Below are 10088 nucleotides of genomic sequence, written 5' to 3'. Positions count from 1 at the left end.
AATGAAAAGAGAAGCCTGAGAATCTAAAAAACCCCACTATGATAAAGAAGAGATAAGATGTTTATGGAGCAACTTAAAAGTGAAAAGACTGACTGATGGAGTGGCCAGGCTTAGGCTTTTGGTTAAAATTTTTGGAGGGGGGAGACAACAGATGATGATAATTTTCCCAAATTTAAAGGATCGGGCATAGGGTTTTTACTCTTTCGGGGAACATTTATGTGTTTAATTGTCCATTTATTGAGGAATACAGAGACGGGAGCAGTATAAAAAACTTTAAGGGAATTTTTCAAGATATTTTTTATTAATAAAAAATAAGATACTAGATATCCCACAAATTTCCAAATTTGCTTGTAAAGATAAGTAAACCCTAGTAGGGGTATAAATCCATATGATTTTTGTTTTTTTTGGGGGCCCAGTTCCGGGCCTTTTGGACCCCTTTCCCTTGGGCCCCAAAGCCCACAGGATGGATATGGGGTAAAAATTAAATTAGCCCCCTTCGGGTTTAAAAATCTAATCTAATCTGGGAAATTTAAAAAGGGGACCCTTGAAAATTTGTGGAACGGGAGCCTTCACTATGGACCCTTTGATTTAACTTTTGTTGCCCACTCCCTTTTGTGTCTGATTTTTTTGGGGGCCAAGCCACCCCCTTTTCCCCTTTTCCCCGTTCCCCCTTTTAAAAGTTTTTTGGGGTTTATTAAAAATGTTTGCATTTTTAAATGCTTTTTGCAAAGTCTTTTAAAACATCTGCATTCTGTTTTTCTTCCAGTGAAACCAAGGGCCCAAGGCTGAGTGATAAAAGAAGGGGGAGAGGCGGGAAAGGACTTGCCCTGAACCCGTTCCCCTGGTTTTGCAGATTTTGGGAATCCAGGGGGGTTTTGGGGCAATCCGTTTTCCAGCACTCTTTCGTTTTTTATGATGGGGAGTCAGGGGCCAAAATTTCCATAGCTCTAACCCAAGCTTCCCCGCCCCCTTTTAGGGATTTGGGCACCCGTTTTTTTGGACTGTGAACCCCCACCCAGGTCCAGGCCCTTCCCCCCAAGGGGTACGGGGAAGGGAGGGTTTTTGCATTTTAATGAAAACAGAGTTCCAGATTTGGGGCCTGGGGCTGAGTGCATAGGCATTTTGGGTCAAGGGTTTTTTAGAAATCAAATGGAGTTGGGGGTAATGTTAAAAAAACCCTGGCATTTATGGATTTTTGGGCTCTTTCCCATGAAAAAATTTATTTGTTTTTTGGGACTCAGCCCAAAATTAGGGGTTTCCCCAAACACAGAGTCGTACGGGGATTTCAAAATTTTTTCTACCTTTTTCCCTTGTTGTCATCTGTGGCCCCAATCCTGTCTGAGAAAGGGGCCCCGATACAGATGTGGTTTTTGGGCCTTTGGGTTTTTATATGAAAAGAAAATTTTGAATTTCTTAAACCACTTTTAGTTTTGATTTTTCCTCCCGCCTCTCCCCATTTCCCCTGAAGGGAGTCATTTAGTTTAAAGTTGAAAAAGGCTCATTTCCGGGTCAGGGCCCCCTTTTCTTTATCAAAATTTTCCCAGCATTCCGGGAGGGGGCCCCAGTATTTTTTCGCCGCCCTGTAGGGGGAGCCTCTTTTCCCAGTTTATTCCTGCCTTCTTTTTTCGGGGGAATTATGCCTGAACATCCCTTTTGGGGCTACCGGGGTTGGGACCCTTTTTAAAGGCACTGGTTTGGACCCAAAGGTCTTTTAAGCACTTTTCCCCAACATGTTTAAGGGGGGGACAGGGGGTTTCCCCGGGTCCCGATGTTTTTGCTGTTGAAATTGTTTTTTTTGTAAGAAAATTTCCGGTCATGTTTCCGGCTGTTCGGGACCCTATGCATGTACGCCGACTTCGAAAGAGGGTGATCAAATTAGTTGTTTTGATTTTCCCCAGGGTCCTTATCGGGTCCCCATTATTTGTGAAGATAAGGTCAAGTGTTTTTTCAGTCTTGTTGGTCCCCCATCTGCTGGCTTAAGGTGTGTTTTTCGGGGGAGACTTGAGCCGGGTGGGGATTTTATCCACGCTCCCTTCCGGGGATTGTTTCACCCAAACATTATTTCCCAATTTTTCTTCCATTTTTTTGGCCTTAGGGGGAAACTACCAAGCGGGTAAGATGTTTATATTTAAGGGTTTTTCCCAAACAGTAATGATTTTCAGTAGCTGTTTTGAACTGTTGTGAGGTTGCATCTGGTGGTTTTAACAAACTACAATGACTGGGGCTTTTCTCATTTTTATTGATAGAATTTCCCAACTACCCCATTTGTGGTGTTAGCAACCTGGCAGAAAAGGGACTTTTGACATCACCCAACCCCCCTTGTTGCCTTTTTTTTTCGGTCGGATTTTTAAAGGTTGAAAACCATTTTATCCATTTTTTCCACTGTCAAAGGATTTTTTGTGTGAGTCCTGGGGAAGGCTGCAAATTCAACGGGCCCTTACCGGGAAGTCCACTGATAAAAGTTTTTTGGGGTTGGATTTTTCGGTTATTGAAAAAAATAATAAGGTTGTATTTTTGGTTTTTTGGGGGGGATTTTGTTATTGCCCCGGTAGTTGTAATTCGGGGAGGGCCATGGTGGCTACTGGTTGCGCCCCTCCAGCCCAACAAGGCCCCAAAGGGGGGGGGATATTTTTTTTTTTTTCCCCTTCCCTTTTTTTTTTTTTCTTTTCCCCGCTCCCAAAAATCACCGGGATTTGGGTTTGTAGCTATTTATTGTTTGTCTTAGGGGTCTGTGCCTCCTGGTCCTTTTAGATGGTATGCAGGGAAATTTATGTTGTAACACTGTTTCTGAGGACCTGGGGTACATTTTTGAAAAAAAGTACAGGAAGAAGAATGACACCTTTTGACAGGGGGTTCCCCAATTTTTTGGGATGGCCAAAGTTGCATGTCCCTTTTTTTTTCCCCTGTTATTCCATGCTTCAGATGCCCAAGCATAAAATTTTGGACAAATTCACCTTTGGTTTAGAATTGCTGGGAGGGTTTGGCAATTTTTGCAGGTTCTGGGACTTTTACCCATAAACTCAGCATCCAAACCGGGCCCCCCTCCTGGGTTCCATCTACTTTTCCCATAGAGGAAGAAGGAGGAGACTCCCTTTCCAAAATCTGTACTGTGGGGCCTGGGCCTTTTGCAATGATGGTTTTAATTTAGGGGGTTTTTGATGGTTTTATATTTACCGTTTTTGTGGTGGTTTGGGGGAGGTCCCCAGGGAGTCTGGGCTGGCAAATGCTTTGGGGGCCCGGGGGGTTGCACTGGGGTGGGGGCTGGGTCTGGGGGGGGACTGGGGGTGGGGGGTGGGGTCTGGGCCCGTGGCTGGGGCCCGGGCCAGCACCCAAAGGGGTTTAGTGCCATGGGCTGGGGAGCCCTGACCAGCACTTTGGGGGGTTGGGGCCATGCCTGGGGAGACTGGGCCGCACCAGCACTGTGGGGATGAAAACCTGGGGAGCCTGGGCCAGCACCGCACTGGGGTATTAGTGGGTATGAAAGGGGAGCCTGGGGCCCGAACCAGCACTGTGGGTATTGGTGCCTGGGGAGCCCGGGGACCCCGCATTGTGAAAAGGGATGGGGCTGGGGAAGGGCCCGGCTTAAACACCATTTGGGGGACTAGAAGGGTTTAGTCCTCTGTTGGGATGGACATTCTGGGGATTTTTTACACTATTCTCTTGCTCCTTTTTTTATATTTTTGGAGAATATCCAAGAGGCTTCCCTTTTTTTCTTTTAATTTTTACTCCTTTTCCCCTACCTTTTTGATACCGCCCCAAAGTTTCATCTTTTTTGACAAACCAGAAGCACCCTTTTTTAGTTTTGGGGGTGGGTTTTTTTAGGCTGTATTTAGCCTTTGTACAAGAGATATGGGTTTGAAGATATAGGTTGTGTGATTCGGGTTTCCCTTTCCAAGGGTTTTTTTCATGTCCCACAGAGCCAGTAAGGGGAAAAAAGTGAAAAGATAAGAAAACCCAAAATTGCAAAAAATAGAAATGCAGGAAAGAGCAAAAAAAAGGACTCACCGAAATGGGATAATTTTCCAAAACAAAAGGGGCCCCTTTTTGGAAATTTGGGGGGTTTGGGAAATAAAGAAGGGAAAAGAAAAAAAAGAGGGAATAATTTGCAGAAACCCCAAAGGGAAACCAAGGCCCCGGGACAAACCCCATGCACTCCCGGGATCTGCCAAAGGGGGAAAACTGGAAAAAAGGATGGGGGTGCAACTTTTGACCCCCCTAGGGAAAAAATAAAAAGCCCATATGAAAAAGGAAAATGCAAACCCCCTTTCCCGTGCCCTTTTTTCCCCCCTGGGAACGGAATTTTTTTCAGTACAGGGAAAAACGGTATAAATTTAAATTGCCAGGCATACCATCCAAAGGGGACAAAAAATACAAAAATCCAGGCCAAGGAAAACCTGGGGGGCCAGCCACCCAAGAGGGAGGGTTTTTGAAAGGAAGGGAAAAAAAGGCAGGGAAAAAAAGGGAGAAATCAACACCAAATCCAGCCCCCTGGAGGGGGAAAACAGTCGATTTGGGCCCCCCACCCAAAACCAACAGAAAAGATACTAATGCCGGAAAAAAACCCCCGTACCAAAATACCACCAGTCCGATAACATTCTTCCTTGGGAAAAATACAGGGTCCAAAGCCCGGGAAAAAAACCAAAAAACCCTTTTACCCGGGGGGCTTTTGGGGAAAAGGGAAAGAACCCTGGCCCACTGAGACCCCAAAAAGGGTTTACTTTACAATGAAATATGGATCCCCGGTTACAACCCATACAAAAATTGGGCAGATGAACAGGCAAAAGGGGGGGGCCTGTTTGGGGAGAGCACTTTTTTATTTTGAATCAAATGCCCCCAAAAGATGTAGTAAATTTGAAAAAGGTTTTGGGAACCAAAAACCCAGCCATTGTGATAGTTCCCCAAGCCTCCGGGGCAACATCCAGGAAATTCCCCGGGGGAAAGCTGAAAAACTGGGCACTGTCTGGAAAAAAATTTTCCCGCCCTGCACCCAACATCTTGCTCCGGGGGTTTAACTGGCCCCCAAAATGGGGGAATATAGCAAAAAATATTGTGCAGTAAAACACCAGGAAGCCTGATGAAATCACACTCAGCAGTTTTTAAATCTCGAAAAATTTTTAAACCCAGCAAATAAAGAGACTAGACTGAGAAACACTAGCCCTCTTTCCCCCAAAATGAGATCTGATAAGAAATATCACCATAAAAAAAATATACTCGATCACAAATAATTTGGGTTTCAGTCATGTATGGGGGGGGCATTCACCAAATTCAATTTCAAAAAAAAACAAAGTGCCCATGAACGTCCTAACCGGATAAAAGGGGGAAGATATACACAACACAGACCCCAACTTATCCCTAGAACAGATTAACTTGGAGCATTTATGATGCCAAGGTTATTCCAAAAAAAAGGAGGAGTAGAAAACAGAAAGAGACGGGGCCCCCTTTTTAAGGGAAAAAAGAATAAAGAGGGGAAAAGAGGTAATATATCTGAAATGCGGGGGAGACACTGGCCAGAGAAATAGCAAGACGAATTTGGGTTTAAAAGAATTTTGGAGCAGGAACCCAAAGAACTAAAAGAAAAATGAAATCGAAAGAAACCAAAGTATTTTTCCATGCCAAATAAAATCGAGAATAAGTCCAATTCCCCTACTTAAACAAGTTTCCTACAAGATGACAACAAGGAAATGAGTGAGTACCTGCCCCCAAATGACTCAGTTTTTGAACCCGCAACCCAGACTGGAGTCGAAGATCAAAATAAATTTTTATGAGGGGCCAAAAATTTGTTTAAAAAACCCTATCTGATGTTTCCTGAGCCAAATGACTTCGAACAGGCGAAAAATGACATGCCCATGCACTTCCCCAGGCCAGACTTGGAACTTGTGTTATCAAGAACTGCAAGAAGCCCCCCAGAGCCTTTTCCCTCCTATGGAGAGGGAGCAGGACACGGGGGCGTCCCCAAAGCCAAAAAAAAGACAAGCCCCCCCCCCACAAAGGGGCAGTAAAGCAACAGCAAAGAACTACAGACCAAAAGCACTAACATCCCATATCATAAAAAACTTTTAAAGGGTCCTTAACAAGATTTTACGCATCTAGAAACCCATCAGTTACACAACCTGGGCAACATGGGCTTAGAAATCGCTCCCGTCTGTCTCCAAAATATTGGGCCAAAAACGACAAGGTCCTAAATGCACTAGAAGACAAAAAAAAATGCAGATGTAAATTTTTTAAACTTGGCTCTCTGAAATGTGACCATTGGGGAATAGGGGCACAAAAAGGGGTGCTAAAGGGGAAAAATTTTTTGGAAAAACCTTGATGGATCCATAATTTCCTACCAAAAACAGAGAGTAGGGCCCCACAGAGAAAGTCCGGGGGCAAACAGGAAAGCCTGTTCCACGGGACAGATCGCTCCCATCTTGTTCCCCATCCTTTATCCGACATAGGGCAAGGGGGTGTCAGCCACAGCACTGCAGTCTTCCTTTGGGAGATGACACCCGAATCTGCAGATGTTTCCCCCCATTGCAGAACTGCAAAACCCAGGCAGACATCAAACCAAAAACCCTTTTTTAGGCCCGAAAACAATATGAAGTTCCCAATGATGAGAAAATTTTTTACTTTTAGATATGGGAAAAAGGGGGAAATTAAATCTTTCCCTCAGAGTACAAAAAAAATTCTGGGCCCAAGGGGTAGAGGGGAAAACCAAGTCAAAGACCTGGGGGGATTGCCCGGGGGATCTTACCTTTAAGGGCCATAACATTGACAACCATCTGTAGAAAATGAAAGGATGGATAATGAGAACCCTTTAAAACTAGGGAGGGCCCTTTGGGGTGACACTTCCTTTTTAGGTCACTTGTTCCCTCTAGGCTGGAAAACCGACATCAAAAATTTTTTAAGGCAGGGTGAAACCGACCTGGAAAATGTACAGAGAAAATTCATTGGGGCATAAAAGGGGGAAAACACCTCAAATTGGGAGGGGCTTGGGGGGTTCCAACCTGGGATTTTGGAACGAGGGGGGGAGAGAAAATGATTAATACACCCGGAAAACCCGAGGGGCTAGTACTGAATTTTTAATGAAAATAAACCCACCAGAAAAAAAAAGATTTTCCCGGGTGATGCACCATCCCCCAATGAAAAAAGGGCAGCCCTTTTTCGTTAAGAGACCAAATAAGTGTTTAGGGGGGAGATTGTTTAACTGGCCCCCCAGACAATAAGGGGGTCAAAAACCCCGGGAGCCTTTTAAGTACTGGAAACACTCAAAGCTGGGGCCCGGGTTCAGCCGGGTTTTGGTTTTTATGTTGGGCTGGGGAGCCAGGGAGGAACCCGGGCCCGGGGTTTATTTTAGGCTCTGATTTTACCAGGAGGCCTGGTCTTAGGCCGGGGGGGCGGCCCCGGAACTTTTCCCCGGTAAAAACCCCGGTAAACAGATATGCTAAAGGGGGCATCCTGTCTGTATCCCACACACTTTGGGTCAAGGAAGAAAAACTGATTTACTTACCTTTTTTTTGTTTGGGGCCAAAAATTTTGATGGTTTTATGAACCAAAATTTTCAGTATGGGGTGGTGGTGTAGGGGGTGGTGGGTTTTTGGGTGGGTGTGAGCCAGGGAGACTTGCCCCCCACCCCCACTCCCCACTATTTTTTTTTATTTCTAAGGGGTTATTATTATTATTATTATTTTTTAAATTTTTTTTATGGTGTTTACACTGTTTATCTCGAATACATTTATTTTTCAAAAACACTTTTCATGCGTTATACGACTTGTTTTATTATTTACAGAGAGTGGGCCTACCCCAACTTTCCCCTACACTTTTGGAAAAGATTTTTTTGTTTAGTAGAGGAAACTTTTATGCTCAATTTATGTATGCTGTGATTCCTGCCCCTAAACTACCCCATGTTTCAATCTTATGATATAGTAGTTATTTTATCCGTTATTAACCCCACGGGACCTCCAATAGTTCCTAGTGCCAGTTGCGTGATATTCCCATTACACTATTTTTTTTAGCTAACTTGAGGATAATTAAGATTACTCTTATCTACAATTTAGTTCACTATGTCACTGCACATATATATTCTTGTCTCTCACTATATTACTTATAGATAGATCGATATTTGTTTATTTCCACTTGTGTCGACATCCGGCAATAATTCACTAGTGCTGGTCAGGTCTATTTCCCACAGTAACCGTTTCTCCACCGGCACTCTCCATGTGACACTATAATCCATATTTTCCTATTTAGCGTTCACTGATATTCCTTTTTTGTTTGTTCAAAGGAGTATATGCACTTTATGGTTGCACACGCTTATTTCCCGCATTCTGTTCCTTCTGCTACTATCAAGACACGCAGTTTTTGACGGAGCACAAACGCGCGTGACTGTCCCCTCAAAACTGGGAGTATGTTGGTAAGTAAGTTTATTCAGGTATACACAAATACAGTTACATAGAATTATCATACATAGCAGCATATGTGTAGAGAACCTAGGATAACCCAAAAAAGTCAGACAGAGACAGAGTGACTTATTTCCATTGGTGTGTTGGTGTAGTTGAAGACTAAGGAAAGGTCGTGTATGTTGAGAATAGTGTTTGGGCGAGCATAGGTGGTAAAAAAGATAAAGGGGCCAAGGTGGGTGTGTATTCTGACTGCAAGACAGTGTTGGTGAACCTGGAGTTTACCTGGAGAGAGTTCCGGGGGTCAACGCCCCCGCGGCCCGGTCTGTGACCAGGCCTCCTGGTGGATCAGAGCCTGATCAACCAGGCTGTTGCTGCTGGCTGCACGCAAACCAACGTACGAGCCACAGCCCGGCTGATCCGGAACTGACTTTAGGTGCTTGTCCAGTGCCAGCTTGAAGACTGCCAGGGGTCTGTTGGTAATCCCCCTTATGTGTGCTGGGAGGCAGTTGAACAGTCTCGGGCCCCTGACACTTATTGTATGGTCTCTTAACGTGCTAGTGACACCCCTGCTTTTCATTGGGGTGATGGTGCATCGTCTGCCAAGTCTTTTGCTTTCGTAGTGAGTGATTTTCGTGTGCAAGTTCGGTACTAGTCCCTCTAGGATTTTCCAGGTGTATATAATCATGTATCTCTCCCTCCTGCGTTCCAGGGAATACAGGTTTAGGAACCTCAATCGCTCCCAATAATTGAGGTGTTTTATCTCCGTTATGCGTGCCCTGAAAGTTTTCTGTACATTTTCTAGGTCGGCAATTTCACCTGCCTTGAAAGGTGCTGTTAGTGTGCAGCAATATTCCAGCCTAGATAGAACAAGTGACCTGAAGAGTGTCATCATGGGCTTGGCCTCCCTAGTTTTGAAGGTTCTCATTATCCATCCTGTCATTTTTCTAGCAGATGCGATTGATACAATGTTATGGTCCTTGAAGGTGAGATCCTCCGACATGATCACTCCCAGGTCTTTGACGTTGGTGTTTCGCTCTATTTTGTGGCCAGAATTTGTTTTGTACTCTGATGAAGATTTAATTTCCTCATGTTTACCATATCTGAGTAATTGAAATTTCTCATCGTTGAACTTCATATTATTTTCTGCAGCCCACTGAAAGATTTGGTTGATGTCCGCCTGGAGCCTTGCAGTGTCTGCAATGGAAGACACTGTCATGCAGATTCGGGTGTCATCTGCAAAGGAAGACACGGTGCTGTGGCTGACATCCTTGTCTATGTCGGATATGAGGATGAGGAACAAGATGGGAGCGAGTACTGTGCCTTGTGGAACAGAGCTTTTCACCGTAGCTGCCTCGGACTTTACTCTGTTGACGACTACTCTCTGTGTTCTGTTAGTGAGGAAATTATAGATCCATCGACCGACTTTTCCTGTTATTCCTTTAGCACGCATTTTGTGCGCTATTACGCCATGGTCACACTTGTCGAAGGCTTTTGCAAAGTCTGTATATATTACATCTGCATTCTTTTTGTCTTCTAGTGCATTTAGGACCTTGTCGTAGTGATCCAATAGTTGAGACAGACAGGAGCGACCTGTTCTAAACCCATGTTGCCCTGGGTTGTGTAACTGATGGGTTTCTAGATGCGTGGTGATCTTGCTTCTTAGGACCCTTTCAAAGATTTTTATGATATGGGATGTTAGTGCTATTG

This window comes from Cherax quadricarinatus, chromosome 14, assembly GCF_038502225.1.
Source record: "Cherax quadricarinatus isolate ZL_2023a chromosome 14, ASM3850222v1, whole genome shotgun sequence".
Taxonomy (NCBI): domain Eukaryota; kingdom Metazoa; phylum Arthropoda; class Malacostraca; order Decapoda; family Parastacidae; genus Cherax; species Cherax quadricarinatus.
The sequence above is the reverse complement of the archived record's forward strand: the minus strand, read 5'-3'. Positions refer to the sequence as shown.